This window comes from Vulpes lagopus, chromosome 19 (genome assembly GCF_018345385.1).
Source record: "Vulpes lagopus strain Blue_001 chromosome 19, ASM1834538v1, whole genome shotgun sequence".
NCBI lineage: Eukaryota > Metazoa > Chordata > Mammalia > Carnivora > Canidae > Vulpes > Vulpes lagopus.
Genome location: NC_054842.1, coordinates 15,790,226 through 15,807,940, shown reverse-complemented (window position 1 = coordinate 15,807,940; position 17,715 = coordinate 15,790,226). Strand labels below are relative to the sequence as shown.

The following is a 17,715-nucleotide window of genomic DNA, read 5'->3' as shown; positions in this document are numbered from 1 at the left end:
TGTTTTAGATAGATTTTTCACTTCTGTATTCTCTTCAATGATTCAATTTAATTTTGGTAGATATACAAGATATGGGTATTTGTTTTTTGTTTTTGTTTTTTTCTGCCTTATTTGTATTACAATGGTGGAAGTTAGTACCTTCTAACACACGATCTACATACACCGAGAACCAAGTGGAACATGTGTTGGTTCATTCTGTGAATTTATATTCTCTCTTCCTTCCCATTCTGCCTTCCTCTTTTACCTTATGTTTTTGTGGTCAATGATGGACTTTATAAAAATATTGCTGGTTCATATAAATTTGGGATTAAGTATCTTCTAACATACAGAACAAAATACACTCAGAACCAAGAAGATCACCCTCTAGTAGGACCTCTCAGAGAGACTACATTCTCTCTCCACTACCTCTTCCTCACACCACCATCCCCTCCTTTTATTCTCTCTTTTTTTTATGCTTATTTGTTTTTGGTTTTTTATTTTTTACTACTTTGTTATTTTTACTACTTTATTTTTCAATTTAGCGGTCCTTTTGTTTTATTTTATTCTGTTCTTTTTCTTTTATTTTCTGGTCTCTGACCTCTTCAGAATCATCTAGGGTGTATTTTATTTAGGTCATGTGGTTGATATTTTAGACTCATCTCACTCATACAGCCACTCTGCACTGGACAAAATGACTAGAAGGAAGAATTCACCACAAAAGAAAGAACCAAAAAAAAAAACCAAAAAACTCTCTGCCACAGAGGCACAGAGGTACAGAATTTGGATTTATTTATTTATTTATTGGTAATAATAAATTTATTTTTAATAAATAAAATAATATTAATTGGTGTTCAATTTGCCAACATATAGAATAACACAGAGTGCTCATCCTGTCAAGTGCTCCCCTCAGTGCCCATCAACCATTCACCCCACCCCCCGCCCTCCTCCCCTTCCACCACCCCTAGTTCATTTCCCAGAGTTAGGAGTCTTCATGTTCTGTCTCCCTTTCTGATATTTCCTACCCATTTCTTCTCCCTTCCCTTCTATTCCCTTTCACTATTATTTATATTCCCCAAATGAATGAGACCATATAATGTTTGTCCTTCTCCGATGGACTCATTTCACTCAGCATAATACCCTCCAGTTCCATCCACATTGAAGCAAATGGTGGGTATTTGTCATTTCTAATGGCTGAGGAACATTCCATTGGATACATAAACCACATTCTTTATCCATTCTTCTTTCTATGGACACTGAGGCTCCTTCCACAGTTTGGCTATTGTGGACATTGCTGCTAGAAACATCGGGGTGCAGGTGTCCCAGCGTTTCATCAAACAGAAATTTCTTAAAGTAACACAAGACAAGAGATTCTTAACTTATATGAAGAGAAATATCAGATTAATAACAGACCTCTCCACAGAGACCTGGTAGGCCACAAAGGGCTCGCATGATATATGCAGGGGTCTAAATGAGAAGAACATGCAGCCAAGAATACTTTATCCAGCAACACTGTCATTCAGAATAGAGGAGAGATAAAGAGCTTCCAGGATAGGCAGAAACTGAAAGAATATGTGGTCACCAAACCAGCTCTGCAAGAAATATTAAGGGGGACTCTATAAAAGAAAGAGGAAGCCAAAAGAAACAATCCACAAAACAGGGACTGAATAGGTATTATGATAACAGTAAATTCATATCCTTCAGTAGTAACTCTGAACATGAATGGGCTAAATGATCCAAAGATGCGGGGTGTCAGACTGGATAAAAAAGCAAGACCCATCTATATTCTGTCTACAAGAGATTCATGTTACACCTAAGGACACTTCCAGCCTGAAAATGAAGGGGTGGAGAACCATTTACCATTCAAATGGTCCTCAAAAGAGCTGGAGTAGCAATCCTCATATCAGATAAATTAAAGTTTATCCCAAAGATGGTAGTAAGAGAAGAAGAGGGACACTATATCATACTTAAAGGGTCTAGCCAACAAGAAGACCTAACAATCATGAATATTTATGCCCCTAATGTGGGAGCTGCCACGTATATCAATTAATAACCATTAATAACCAAAGTAAAAAGATATTTCAATAATAATACACTAATGGTGGGAGACTTCAACATGGCACGTTCTACACAACAGCTATTCTAAGCACAACATCACCAAAGAAACAAGGGCCTTAAAAGATACACTGGACCAGAGGATTTCACAGATATTCACGGAACTTTCCATCCGAATGCAACTGAATACACATTCTTCTCAAGTGCACATGGAACTTTCTCCAGAATAGACCACATATTGGGTCACATATCAGGTCTCAACCAATACCAAAAGATTGCGATTGTCCCCTACATATTTTCAGACCACAATGCTTTGAACCTAGAACTCAATCACAAAAAGAAATTTGGAAGAAACTCAAACACATGGAGGTTAAAGAGTATCCTACTAAAGAAGAATGGGTCAACCAGGAAATTAGAGAAGAATTAAAGAGATTCATGGAAACTAATGAAAATGAAGATACAACCGTTCAAAATCTTTTTTTTAATAATAATAAATTCATTTTTTTATTGCTGTTCAATTTGCCAACATACAGAATAACACCCAGTGCTCATCCCGTCAAGTGCGCCCCTCAGTGCCCATCACCCATTCACCCCCATCCCCCGCCCTCCTCCCCTTCCACCATCCCTAGTTCATTTCCCACAGTTAGGAGTCTTCAAGTTCTGTCTCCCTTTCTGATATTTCCTACCCATTTCTTCTCCCTTCCCTTCTGTTCACCTTCATTAAATATAAATAATATTTATATTCCCCAGAAGAATGAGAACATATAATGTTGTTCTTCTCCGATTGACACATTTCACTCAGCATAATCCCCTCCAGTTCCATCCACGTTGAAGCAAATGGTGGGTATTTGTCGTTTCTAATGGCTGAGTAATATTCCATTGTATACATAAACCACATCTTCTTTATCCATTCATCTTTCGATGGACAGCGAGGCTCCTTCCACAGTTTGGCTATTGTGGCCATTGCTGCTAGAAACACCGGGGTGCAGGTGTCCCAGCATCTCATTGCATCTGAATCTTTGGGGTAAATCCCCAATAGTGCAATTGCTGGGTCGTAGGGCAGGTCTATTTTTAACTCTTTGAGGAACCTCCACACAGTTTTCCAGAGTGGCTGCACCAGTTCACATTCCCACCAACAGTGCAGGAGGGTTCCCTTTTCTCCGCATCCTCTCCAACATTTGTTGTTTCCTGCCTTGTTAATTTTCCCCATTCTCACTGGTGTGAGGTGGTATCTCATTGTGGTTTTGATTTGTCAAACCAAAAAGTGATTTGTCACTTTGCCCTGATGGCAAGTGATGCAGAGCATTTTCTCATGTGCATGTTGGCCATGTCCATGTCTTCCTCTGTGAGATTTCTCTTCATGTCTTTTGCCCATTTCATGATTGGATTGTTTGTTTCTTTGGTGTTGAGTTTAATAAGTTCTTTATAGATTTTGGAAACTAGCCCTTTATCTGATATGTCATTTGCAAATATCTTCTCCCATTCTGTAGGTTGTCCTTTAGTTTTGTTGACTGTATCCTTTGCTGTGCAAAAGCTTCTTATCTTTTTTTTTTTTTTTTAATTTTTTTTATTATTATTTATTTATTTATGATAGTCATACAGAGAGAGAGAGAGAGAGGCAGAGACACAGGCAGAGGGAGAAGCAGGCTCCATGCACCGGAAGCCCGATGTGGGATTCGATCCCGGGTCTCCAGGATCGCGCCCTGGGCCAAAGGCAGGCGCCAAACCGCTGCGCCACCCAGGGATCCCCAAAAGCTTCTTATCTTGATAGATCCCAATAGTTCATTTTTGCTTTTGTTTCTTTTGCCTTTGTGGATGTATCTTGCAAGAAGTTACTGTGGCCAAGTTCAAAAAGGGTATTGCCTGTGTTCTCTTCTATGATTTTGATGGACTCTTGTCTCACATTTAGATCTCTCATCCATTTTGAGTTTATCTTTGTGTATGGTGAAAGAGAGTGGTCCAGTTTCATTCTTCTGCATGTGGATGTCCAATTTTCCCAGCACCATTTATTGAAGAGACTGTCTTTCTTCCAATGGATAGTCTTTCCTCCTTTATCAAATATTAGTTGACCATAAAGTGGAGGGTCCACTTCTGGGTTCTCTATTCTGTTCCATTGATCTATGTGTCTGTTTTTGTGCCAGTACCACACTGTCTTGATGACCACAGCTTTGTAGTACAACCTGAAATCTGGCATTGTGATGCCCCCAGCTATGGTTTTCTTTCTTAAAATTCCCCTGGCTATTCGGGGTCTTTTCTGATTCCACACAAATCTTAAAATAATTTGTTCTAACTCTCTGAAGAAAGTCCATGGTATTTTGATAGGGATTGCATTAAACGTATAAATTGCCCTGGGTAACATTGACATTTTTACAATATTAATTCTGCCAATCCATGAGCATGGAATATTTTTCCTTCTCTTTGTGTCTTCCTCAATTTCTTTCAGAAGTGTTCTATAGTTTTTAGGGTATAGATCCTTTACCTCTTTGGTTAGGTTTATTCCTAGGTATCTTATGCTTTTGGGTGCAATTGTAAATGGGATTGACTCCTTAATTTCTCTTTCTTCACTCTCATTGTTAGTGTATAGAAATGCCATTGATTTCTGGGCATTGATTTTGTATCCTGCCACGCTACCAAATTGCTGTATGAGTTCCAGGAATCTTGGGGTGGAGGCTTTTGGGTTTTCTATGTAGAGTATCATGTCATCAGCGAAGAGGGAGAGTTTGACTTCTTCTTTGCCAATTTGGATGCCTTTAATGTCTTTTTGTTGTCTGCTTGCTGAGGTGAGGACTTCTAGTACTATGTTGAATAGCAGTGGTGAGAGTGGACATCCCTGTCTTGTACCTGATCTTAGGGGAAAGGCTCCCAGTGCTTCCCCATTGAGACTGATATTTGCTGTGGGCTTTTCGTAGATGGCTTTCAAGATGACGAGGAAAGTTCCCTCTATCCCAACACTCTGAAGGGTTTTGATCAGGAATGGATGCTGTATTTTGTCAAATGTTTTCTCTGCATCTAATGAGAGGATCATATGGTTCCTGGTTTTTCTCTTGCTGATATGATGAATCACATTGATGGTTTTATGAGTGTTGAACCAGCCTTCTGTCCCGGGGATAAATCCTACTTGGTCATGGTGAATAATTTTCTTAATGTGTTGTTGGATGCTATTGGCTAGTATCTTGTTGAGAATTTTTGCATCCATGTTCATCAGGGATATTGGTCCGTAATTCTCCTTTTTGGTGGGGTCTTTGTCTGGTTTCAGAATTAAGGTGATGCTGGCCTCATAGAACGAATTTGGAAGTACTCCATCTCTTTCTATCTTTCCAAACAGCTTTAGTAGAATAGGTATGATTTCTTCTTTAAACGTTTGATAGAATTCCCCTGGGAAGCCATCTGGCCCTGGACTCTTGTGTCTTGGGAGGTTTTTGATGACTGCTTCAATTTCCTCCCTGGTTATTGGCCTGTTCAGGTTTTCTATTTCTTCCTGCTCCAGTTTTGGTAGTTTGTGGCTTTCCAGGAATGCGTCCATTTCTTCTAGATTTCCTAATTTATTGGCGTACAGCTGTTCATAATATGTTTTTAAAATTGTTTTTATTTCCTTGGTGTTGGTAGTGATCTCTCCTTTCTCATTCATGATCTTATTAATTTGAGTCTTCTCTCTCTTCTTTTTAATAAGGTTGGCTAATGGTTTATCTATCTTATTAATTCTTTCAAAGAACCAACTCCTGGTTCTGTTGATCTGTTCCACAGTTCTTTTGGTCTCGATTCCATTTAGTTCTGCTCTAATTTTAATTAACTGTCTTCTTCTGCTGGGGTTGGGGTCCATTTGTTGCTTTTTCTCTAGTTCCTTTATGTGTAAGGTGAGCTTTTGAATTTGAGTTCTTTCCAGTTTTTGAAAGTATGCTTGTATTGCGATATATTTCCCCCCCAGGACTGCTTTTGCTGCATCCCAAAGACTTTGAATGGTTGTATCTTCATTCTCATTAGTTTCCATGAATCTTTTCAAATCTTCCTTAATTTCCTGGTTGACCTTTTCATCTTTTAGCAGGATGGTCCTTAACCTCCACGTGTTTGTGGTCCTTCCAAACTTCTTGTTGTGATTAAGTTCTAATTTCAAGGCATTATGGTCTGAGAATATACAGGGACTATCCCGATCTTTTGGTATCGGTTCAGACCCGATTTGTGACCCAGTATGTGGTCTATTCTGGAGAAAGTTCCATGTGCACTTGAGAAGAATGTGTATTCAGTTGAGTTTGGATGTAAAGTTCTGTAGATATCTGTGAAATCTATCTGGTCCAGTGTATCATTTAAAGTTCTCGTTTCTTTGGAGATGTTGTGCTTAGAAGACCTATCGAGGATAGAAAGAGCTAGATTGAAGTCACCAAGTATAAGTGTATTATTATCAAAGTATTTCTTGAGTTTGGTTATTAATTGGTTTAAATATTTGGCAGCTCCCACATTCGGGGCATATATATTGAGGATTGTTAAGTCCTCTTGTTGGATAGATCCTTTGAGTATGAGATAGTGTCCCTCTTCATCTCTCACTATAGTCTTCGGGGTAAATTTTAATTTATCTGATATAAGGATGGCTACCCCTGCTTTCTTTTGAGGACCATTTGAATGGTAAATGGTTCTCCAACCTTTTATTTTCAGGTTGTAGGTGTCCTTCTGTCTAAAATGAGTCTCTTGTAGACAGCAAATAGATGGGTCCTGCTTTTTTATCCAGTCTGAAACCCTGCGCCTTTTGATGGGGTCATTAAGCCCGTTCACGTTCAGAGTTACTATTGAGAGATATGAGTTTAGTGTCATCATATCTATTCATTCCTTGTTTTTGTGGATTGTTCCACTGAACTTCTTCTTAAAGGGGAATTTTAAGAGTCCCCCTTAAAATTTCTTGCAGAGCTGGTTTGGAGGTCACATATTCTTTCAGTTCCTGCCTGTCTTGGAAGCTCTTTATCTCTCCTTCCATTTTGAATGACAGCCTTGCTGGAGAAAGTATTCTTGGTTGCATGTTCTTCTCATTTAGGACCCTGAATATATCCTGCCAGCCCTTTCTGGCCTGCCAGGTCTCTGTAGAGAGGTCTGCTGTTACCCTAATATTCCTCCCCATAAAAGTCAGGGACTTTTTTTCTCTTGCTGCTTTAAGGATCTTCTCCTTATCTTTGGAATTTGCAAGCTTCACTATTAAATGTCAAGGTGTTGAACGGTTTTTATTGATTTTAGGTGGGGATCTCTCTATTTCCTGGATCTGAAAGCCTGTTTCCCTTCCCAGATTCGGAAAGTTTTCAGCTAGGATTTGTTCAAATACATATTCTGGACCTCTGTCCCTTTCGGTGCCCTCGGGAACCCCAATTAAACGTAGGTTTTTCTTCTTCAGGCTATCATTTATTTCCCTTAATTTATCCTCATGGTCTTTTAATTGTCTGTCTCTTTTTTCCTCAGTTTCCCTCTTTGCCATCAACTTGTCTTCTACGTCACTCAGTCGTTCTTCCACCTCGTTAAGCCTCGTCCTTAGGACTTCTAGCTTGGATTGCATCTCATTGAATTGATTTTTAATTTCTGTCTGATTGGATCTAAATTCTGCAGTCATGAAGTCTCTTGAGTCCTTTATGGTTTTTTCTAGAGCCACCAGTAGCTGTATAATAGTGCTTCTGAATTGGCTTTCTGATATTGAATTGCAATCCGGATTTTGTAACTCTGTGGGAGAGAGGGCAGTTTCTGATTCTTTTTTTTGAGGTGAGGTTTTCCTTCTAGTCATTTTGCTCAGTGCAGAGTGCCCAAAATAAGTTGTAGTGGGAAAAGAAGAAAAAGAGAGAGAAGGAAAGGAAAGAGAAAAAGAAAAAAGAGAAAGAGGAAAAAAAAGGGAAAAAAGAGAAGAAAAAGCGAAAGAAAAAGAAAGGAGAAAAAAAAGGGTGGGGTGGGGTGGGAGAAGCAATCAGAAATCAAAAAGAAAGAGAGAAAAAAAAACACAAAACAAAAGAAAAACAAAAACAAAAAAACACGTGGGAGTATCTTCTGATTCTGTAATCATTAAGTTCCTTGACCTCCCCTGGAGCTGGTCCGTCTAGGTGGTCTTCTGGGGGAGGGGCCTGCTGTGCTGATTTTCAGGTGTGAGCACTTGGGGGAGCTGCTCTGCCCCTGCCTGGTGCAGGGCTCAGTGGGGGTTGTTCACCCCGTGAGGCCCCAGGAGGAACAACCGCAGTGGCGGGGCCAGCTCTGTAGCCCTGGAGTCAGCTCCTGCAGTAGCTCCAGGGCTCTCCGTCTGCAGGGCCTGGAGGCTCCGGGGCGGGGCCGCTGATCTGCTCAGCTCGGGGCAGGAGCGTCCTTGCGGTCCTGGGCCCTCCCGGCCTCTGTCTGTCCTGGGGGGAGGCCGGATCCTGAGATGTGTCCCGGCGCCTTGTGCTCCGGAGCCTGCGTTGTTGGATTCGCGCTCCCGGCCTGCAGCCCCCTCCGCGGAGCCGCCGCCCGAGCCACTCCGAGCTGTTCCGGGTCCCGCCGTGCGCGGCGGGAGCTCGGCGCACTCTCCCGGGGTGCAGGTGCCTGTTAGTGTCCCCGGGACCCCGAGGGCATCCCCGCCCTCCTGGGTCCTGCTCCACCTTCCTGCGGGCCCCTTTCCGCCCGGGAAGGTTGGTGCAGCTCCTGCTTCTCCGGGACGGGGCTCTCTCGTCCTGGGGACACTCGCCCCGGCCTCAGCCCGGCTCCTCGCGGGGCCCCTCCCCCTTGGAAGCCTTTTGTTTCTTTATTTCTTTTTCCCCGTATTCCTACCTTGATAGAAGTGCGAACTCTTCTCACTATAGCATTCCAGCTGGTCTCTCTTTAAATCTCAGGCCAAATTCGTAGATTTTCAGGATGCTTTGAAGGTGATCTAGGTAATTTGTTGGGGACAGGTGATTTAGGGACCCTACTCTTCCGCCATCTTGCCCCTCCTCCACGAAATACAATTTTTAAAACATATTATGAGCAGCTATGCGCCAACAAATTAGGCAACCTAGAAGAAATGGAAGCATTTCGGAAAAACCACAAACTACCACAACTGGAACAGGAAGAGATAGAAAACTTGAACAGACCCATAACCAGCAAGGAAATTGAAGCAGTCATCAAAAACCTCCTAAGACACAAAAGTCCAGGGCCAGATGGCTTCCCTGGGGAATTCTATCAAACGTTTAAAGAAGAAACCATACCTATTCTACTAAAGCTGTTCGGAAAGATAGAAAGAGATGTAATACTTCCAAACTCATTCTATGAGGCCAGCATCACCTTAATTCCAAAACCAGACAAAGACCCCACCAAAAAGGAGAATTATAGGCCAATATCCCTGATGAACACGGATGCAAAAATTCTCAACAAGATACTAGCCAATAGGATCCAACAGTACATTATGAAAATTATTCACCATGACCAAGTTGGATTTATCCCCGGGACACAAGGCTGGTTCAACACTGGTAAAGCAATCAATGTGATTGATCGTATCATCAAGAGAAAAATCAAGAACCATATGATCCTGTCAATAGATGCCAGAAAGCATTTGACAAAATACAGCATCCATTCCTGATCAAAACTCTTCAGAGTGTAGGGATAGAGGGAACATTCCTCAGCATCTTAAAAGCCATCTACGAAAAGCCCACAGCAAATATCATTCTCAATGGGGAAAAACTGGGAGCCTTTCCCCTAAGATCAGGAACAAGACAGGGATGTCCACTCTCACCACTGCTATTCAACATAGTACTAGAAGTTCTAGCCTCAGCAATCAGGTAACAAAAGTAGTAAAAGGCATTCAAATTGGCAAAGAAGAAGTCAAATTCTCCCTCTTCGCCGATGACATGATACTCTACATAGAAAACCCAAAAGACTCCACCCCAAGATTGCTAGAACTCACACAGCAATTTGGCAGTGTGGCAGGATACAAAATCAATGCTCAGAACTCAGTGGCATTTCTATACACTAACAATGAGAGTGAAGAAAGAGAAATTAAGGGGTCAATCCCATTTACAATTGCACCCAAAAGTATTAGATACTTAGTAATAAACCTAACCAAAGAGGTAAAAGATCTATATCCTAAAAACTACATAAAACTTCTGAAAGAAATTGAGGAAGACACAAAGAGATGGAAAAATATTCCAGGCTTGGATTGGCAGAATTAATATTGCGAAAATGTCCATGCTACCCAGGGTAATTTACGCATTTAATGCAACGCCTATCAAAATACCATGAACTTTCTTCAGGGAGTTGGAACAAATTATCCTAAGATTTGTGTGGAATCAGAAAAGACCCTGAGTAGCCAGGGGGAATCTTAAAAAAGAAAACCATAGCTGGGGGCATCACAATGCCAGATTTCAGGTTGTACTACAAAGCTGTGGTCATCAAGACAGTGTGGTACTGGCACAAAAACAGACACGTAGATCAATGGAACAGAATAGAGAACCCAGAAGTGGACCCTCCACTTTATGGTCAACTAATATTCGACAAAGGAGGAAAGACTATCCACTGGAAGAAAGACAGCCTCTTCAATAAATGGTGCTGGGATAATTGGACATCCACGTGCAGAAGAATGAAACCGGACCATTCCCTTACACCATACACAAAATAGATGAAAGATCTAAATATGAGATAAGATTTAATCAAAATCCTAGAGGAGAACACAGGCAACACCCTTTTTGAACTCGGCCACAGTAACTTCTTGCAAGATACATCCATGAAGGCAAGAGAAACAAAAGCAAAAAGGAACTATTGGGACTTCATCAAGAGAAGAAGCTTTTCCACAGTAAAAGAAACAGTCAACAAAACTAAAAGACAACCTACAGAATGGGAGAAGATATTTGCAAATGACGTATCAGATAAAGGGCTAGTTTCCAAGATCTATAAAGAACTTGTTAAACTCAACACCAAAGAAACAAACAATCCAATCATGAAATGGGCAAAAGACATGAAGAGAAAACTCACAGAGGAAGACATAGACATGGCCAACAAGCACATGAGAAAATGTTCCACATCACTGGCCATCAGGGGAATACAAATCAAAACCACAATGAGATACCACCTCACACCAGTGAGAATGGGGAAAATTAACAAGGCAGGAAACAACAAATGTTGGAGAGGATGCGGAGAAAAGGGAATCCTCCTGTACTGTTGGTGGGAAGGTGAACTGGTGCAGCCACTCTGGAAAACCGTGTGGAGGTTCCTGAAGTAGTTAAAAATAGATCTGCCCTATGACCTAGCAATTGCACTGCTGGGGATTTACCCCAAAGTTATAGATGCAGTGAAACGCTGGGACACCTGTACCCCGATGTTTATAGCAGCAATGTCCACAGTAGCCAAAAAAATAAATTTATTAAAAAAAAAAAGAAAACCCAAAAGACTCCACCCCAGAATAGAGAATTCAGATGTGGACCCTCCACTCTATGGTCAACTAGTATTCCACAAAGCACAAAAGAATATCCACAGGAAAAGGACAGTCTCTTCAAAAAGTGGTACTGGGTTTGACGGGATGAGTACTTGACGGGATGAGTATGAGTATGAGTATATTGGCAAATTGAACACCAATAAAAAATAAATTTATTATTAAAAATTTCAAAAAAAATAAAGAGCAAGTACTACAAAGGCAAAAAAAAATGGTGCTGGGAAAATTGGACAGCCACAAATAGAAGAATGAAACTGGACCATTTTCTTATACCATACACAAAGATAAACTCAAAATGGGTGAAAGATCTAAATGTGAAACAAGAATCCATCAAAATCCTAGAGGGGAACACAGGCACCACCCTTTTTGAACTTGGCCACAGCAACTCCTTCCAAGATACATCTATGAAGGCAAAGGAAACAAAAGCATAAATGAACTATTGGGACTTAATCAAGATAAAAAGCTTCTGCACAGCAAAAGAAACAGTCAACCAAACTAAAAGACAACCTACAGAATGGGAGAAGATATTTGCAAATAATATATCATATAAAGAACTTCTTAAACTCAGCATCCAAGAAACAAAAAAAAAATCCATCATGCAATGGGCATAAGATACGAAGAGATATTTCTCCAAAGAAGGAGATACACATGGTCAACAAGGACATGATAAAATGCTCCGCATCACTTCCCATAGGGAAACATAAATTAATGCACAATGAGATACCACCTTGCATCAGTGAATGGTGAAAATTAAGAAGACAGGAAACAACAAATGTTGGAGAGGATGTGGAGAAAGGGGAACCTCTTCCACTGTTGGTGGGAACGTGAACTGGTGCAGCCACTCTGGAAAACAATGTGGATGTTCCTCAAGAAGTTTAAAATATAGCTACCTTATGACCCTGCAATTGAGCTACTGGGTATTTTCCCCAAAGATACAGATGTAGTGAAATGCTGGGACACCTGCATCCCAATGTTCATAGCAGCAAGGTCCACAATAGCCAAACTGAGGAAAGAGCCTCAATGTCCTTCAACAGATGAATGGATAAAGAAGATGTGGTCTATACACAATGGAATGTTACTCAGCCATTAGAAAGGACGAATACCCACCATTTGCTTCAATGTGGATGGAACTGGAGGGCATCATGCTGAGTGAAATAACCAGAGAAGGACAATCATCATATGGTTTCACTCATTTTAAGAATATAAGAAACAGTGAAAGGGATTATAAGTGAAAGGAGGGGACCTGAGTGTAAAAATTAGAGAGGGAGAGAAACCATGAGAGACTCCTAACTCCAGGAAACCAAGGAAGGGTTTTGGAAGGGGAGGTGTGGGGGGATGGGGTGACTGGGTTTTGGCCACTGAGGAGGGCACTTGATGGGATGAGCACTGGCTATTATACCATATGTTGGCAAATTGAATAAGTAATAAAAATTGTAAAAAAAAATTTAGAAAAAACGACATCAAAAGAGAGTATAGAGAAATGTCAGAAACTGAAAAGACACTAACAAACGACTCGGAATTCAGAGCATACAAAAACTTTAGGTCCCAATGCAAGAAAACCTCAGAGAAAACTACGGATGACTTGAGCAGGCCCTATCCAGTGAGGAATCGCAGAGTGACCCTCTTTAGCAGCCTGGGAAACGCAGATGATAACCACGGTGAGATCCGAGGACGGGCAGGGAAAAAGTACAGACACTGCAGCAGAGATGTGAATTAACGCAACTGCTTTCAAAACCAGGCTGGCACACCAGGTAAAGCTGAGAACAAACTATGCGACAGCCCAAATTTCATAGCTGGGCATATCCTCAAGATGCTCTTGCACACTCACACTGTGAGGGATGCAGACATATATTTAGTGGCATCGTTACACCTGGAAATAATGCCAGTGTGGAAAAAAAGTACAAATACCACGCACATGAAGGTGTGCTCCAAGTTAGAGCTTTCTGAGGTTGTGTATTGTCTGGGAGAACACAGGGCATCGATACACCTTATGTTTTGTTAATTCAAGTATGCATGTAAAATGTTATAGAAAGAAAGAGAACATATAACTTCCAAACCAGGACAGGAGAGACAATGCAATAAAGAAAACTTAACCCAGCAAAGATAAGAAAAAAAAAAAGAAGCACGGAAAAAGAATGATAAATAGAAATAATAAAGTATCAGAAATTTATTGAGTTATCAATAACCAGAAGAAATCTAAACACAATAACTCATATTTGCCAAAAGACCAGCTTCTAGTCCAGAAAAACATCCAGCTCTGTTGTTTACAAAACAACTTAATATAACAGTGATCATGAAAGATTAAAAATACCATACGGGGCAGTTGACGGTGAAGGGAAAGTTGATGTGGCTGTATCAGTATCAGAGAAAATGTTCCTCAATGAGAGAAGTATTATTAGGTAGAGAGACAGGGACACTACATTCTGGTAAAAGGAACAATTTATCTGGAAACTAGCAATTCTAAGCTCTAACACATCTAACAATTCATGGCCAGTTACAAAAAGAACTTAATAGCAGAATTTAAAAAAAGATTTTATTTCTTTATTCATGAGACAGAGAGAGAGAGAGAGAGAGAGAGAGAGAAAGAGAGAGAGAGGCAGAGGGAGAAGCAGTCTCCCTGCAGGGAACCTGATGCAGGACCTGATCCCAGGACCCAGGGATCACAACCTGAGCTGAAGGCAGATGCTCAACCACTGAGCCACCCAGATGTCCCTTAATAGCAGAATTTAAAACATATTTCTTCCAGTCACTGCTACTCAAAGCCAAAAATAAATTGTAAGGATATAGAATATCTGAACCACAAAATAAAATTCTTCTAATGACGATAGAGCATATCTGAATAACAGAATAAAATTCATGTAATGATCATACATAGAACCCTGAACTTTACAGTATAGTCTTTTTTTTAAAAAAAGATTTTATTTATTTATTTATGTATTTATTTATGTATTTATTTATGTATGTATGTATGTATTTATTTATTTATTTATTTATTTATTTATTTATTTATGAGACAGAGAGAGAGGCAGAGACACAGGCAGAGACACGGGCAGAGGGAGAAGCAGGCTCGGTCCCAATGACTCTCCTTCCCCCCATCACCCACCGCCTGCAGCTGGTTTTCTTCCACTGACTCGACTCAACAAGAGTAGCTGGGGAGAGTGTCATGGAGGGACATTTACAGAGATGCATGCAGGGTTAGGCAAACCGGAGGGATGGAGGATGGGAGCACCCCAGCTCCCACGCAGGCCCCAGATGGCTCAGGAGCCCCTGGCAGGGGGGTCCCAGTCTCCCCATCCCGGGAGACTCAGCTTCTACTCTGTTGGGGTCCTCCATACCCGGCTGCTGTGTATTCCCTCTGCCTGGGGTGGCTGCCCGAGTGCCCAGGGCTCCATGTCCATTGCACTCCTGCCACTCAGCCTCCACTGGCCCCTGTGCATCTCTGACCTCACATCTGTGGCTTCAGCCCTGACATTGAGCGCATTACCTGCGTGACTGCTCCACTCTGATGCCTGACACCCATCTCTGACCCAAGTCTGATTCTGTCACCAGGCTTCCAAACCCATGTCCTCAATGATGCTGCTCTGTCATCTTCTGGCCCTTGCCTGAACCTCACTCTGGGAGCTGCCACCCTCTGTAGCCCCTCAGCCTGGCAGTGATCGCGTTGACTCCCCCTCAGCCCGCTCCTGCCACCATGGTCTATACTGTCACCACTCGCGGACTTACCAAGCATGTCTCTCTCCTAGACTCTGACTTCCTCATTTCTCCACACAAAGATCATTCAAAAAGCAACCATACTTTTTTTTTGTCCATTGTGCTTATTTCTGAACATTCTTCATATTTTTTATTTGCCATGCTTACTTTTATTATTTATTTATTTATTTATAAAGATATATTTATTTATTTGAAAGAGTGCAAGTGGTGGTGGGGGGAGAATCTCAAGCAGACTCTCCCTCCCTCCACAGTGTGCAGAACTCCGAGCATGATGTGGGGCTCAATCCCAGGACCCTGAGAGCACAAACTGAGCTGAAATCAAGGATTAGGGGTTCAACTGAGCCCTCCAGGTGCCCCGCCATGCTTACTTTTGTCTGCTTTTCTTTCTGGAATAAATTCCTTGAAGAAAGGGAGCATCCCAAGTGCTAAGGACAGTACCTGGCAAATACGAGGCATACCACACTTGCTTTGAGTTGATCACTGCTCCTCTGCTTCTGCAGCTTCAGCAGCTTCTCAGAGAGGGCACTTGGAACTCTGGGGTCTGTGGCACGGTCCCCACCCCCCCCCACCCCTGCCATTTGTGCTGCAGGCAGTCCCTCTGCTGGTGACTCTGGCTGCTGCAGTCTTAGTCTCCCCTTCTCAGGGAAGCCCTGTCCCCTCATTGGCTTACTACCCGTCCCTGTCCTGTTTTACGCCCCTGCTGGTCACTAGAATACAAAGTCTGTGCATGCAGGCACTGGTGTCCCTCATTGCTGGTGTAACCTGGAGCGTCCTGGCCTACTCAGGAGTGACACAAAGGCTGGACAGAAAACCCATCAAGAAATAACTCAGTGTTATTCTGTATGTTGGTAAATTGAACACCAATAAAAAATTAATTTATTAAAAAAAAAAGAAATAACTCAGTAATGTTTCTTGGAACTGCAAGGTTGTGAATGTCTAGAACGACAGCATCCTCTGAGTTAATTAGCCCGTGTGGGGGAAGGCGGGGAGACACCCCCAGATATTTGACATTTCCAAACACCGGCTGACAGGCCCCAGCAGGAAGCTACTGGATTGGAGTTTACCAAGGGAAGTCAGTACCAGGAAACTGGAACCCCACATGGTGATTTCTGATTCACAGTAGGACAGCAACGGAGACCTGGAAGGGTGTTGGGGGAGGGGGGCAGGAGGCTTGGGTGGTCAGCAGGCTTGGGGGTGTCGGCAGGCTTTGGGGGTGTTGGCAGGCTTTGCAGGTGTCAGTAGGCTTCTGGGGGTGCTAGCAGGCTTCAGGGGAGGTCAGCAGGCTTCGGGGGGGTTGGCAGGTTTTGGGGGTGTCAGCAGGCTTCTGGAAGGATGGCAGGTTTCAAGGGGTCAGCAGGCTTCAAGGGGTGTCAGCAGGCTTCTGGAGAGTTGGTGGGCTTAGCACTGACAAGAGCACCTGACCACCCAGCTTCCTGAGGGATTTTGTTGACTGCTGAAGCCTCTGGGCTTTGATTAGCAGTAAGAGCATAGGAAAGGGTCCAGGAAGGAGGAGCATGTCATCCCCACAGGGTACGCCCAGGCACAGCTTTCGCAGACAGGACCTGAGGCTCCGTGGAGGACACAGGACAGGTGGAGCGGGTGCCCACTGAGGGGACATGGATGTGGGGCCAGAGCCTCCCGCTGCTGGACCAACGGGGGGACTGGACCCAGACCCATGCAACACAGAGAGACTCGTCAGCAAGGAAGAGCCCCAGGTAGAGGAACAAGACTTCTCTGCTCCTTCCCCTTGTCATAAACACTGGACTTGGCTGCACGTGTAGGCTAATTCACGTAAGAAAGTACTTAAAAAATACGATTCTACAAAATAAAAAGTTTTGAAGGAACCTGCTGAACAGGCATGACTTTCTGTGCTAGGCTGGTGTCACAAAGTGCATGTTTTCATTGATGATCTTGCAGCAGTGTTTCATGCAACGCTTTATTGTCCAGTTTATTCCGGAAGTTTGATGTGCACAAAACCCACTAAAGCAATAATGACCTGAAAGCATTCATATTTTGTTCAGATGCAAATGTTCCCTATTTAATAAGTAGGAGCTTTTAATTACACAATGATCACCTTAAAGTTTCAGAAATCTCATTATATAAAAAATTCATTCCAAGAAAAGATAAAAGGCACTTTGAGAATCATGAAATTTTTCCATAAATAAAAGATTAGTAGACTATAATTTTAGGGAACAATTCACATCAATCAACAAAATAAATGTAAATTTTCAAGAATATGCTAGTGATTATTGTCTCTGAGGATTCGAGTGTCGATTAACTGTCCTCATTACATTGATAACGCGCATCTTATTTCTAATAATTGACAAGTTCTGCATATCTGTATTTAGAAAGAAAAGTAGAAAGAACAAAAGCTAAAGACGAAGAAGAATCATAAATGCAATCTTGGAGGGGCTTTCTGTAATTCTTCCTTTTCTATTTTTAAAATGGTGATTAATCAGCACAGCTGGGATCCGGTTGGGTGGCTGACTGTATCAGAGGGCAGAACCATGGCTCTGTGTGTGTGTGGGGGGGGGTTCCTTTGGGGTAGCCATGGCTCTGTCTTCGATGGCAGATTCTGGGTG

The 17,715-nt window shown here is 42.1% G+C and overlaps 1 protein-coding gene across 19 annotated transcripts in view; it reads left to right on the top strand.

Moving 5' to 3' along the window:
• RBMS3 (RNA binding motif single stranded interacting protein 3) overlaps positions 1-17,715 on the top strand; it is a 1,727,904-nt gene that overhangs the window by 654,902 nt on the left and 1,055,287 nt on the right. The window lies entirely within an intron of this gene.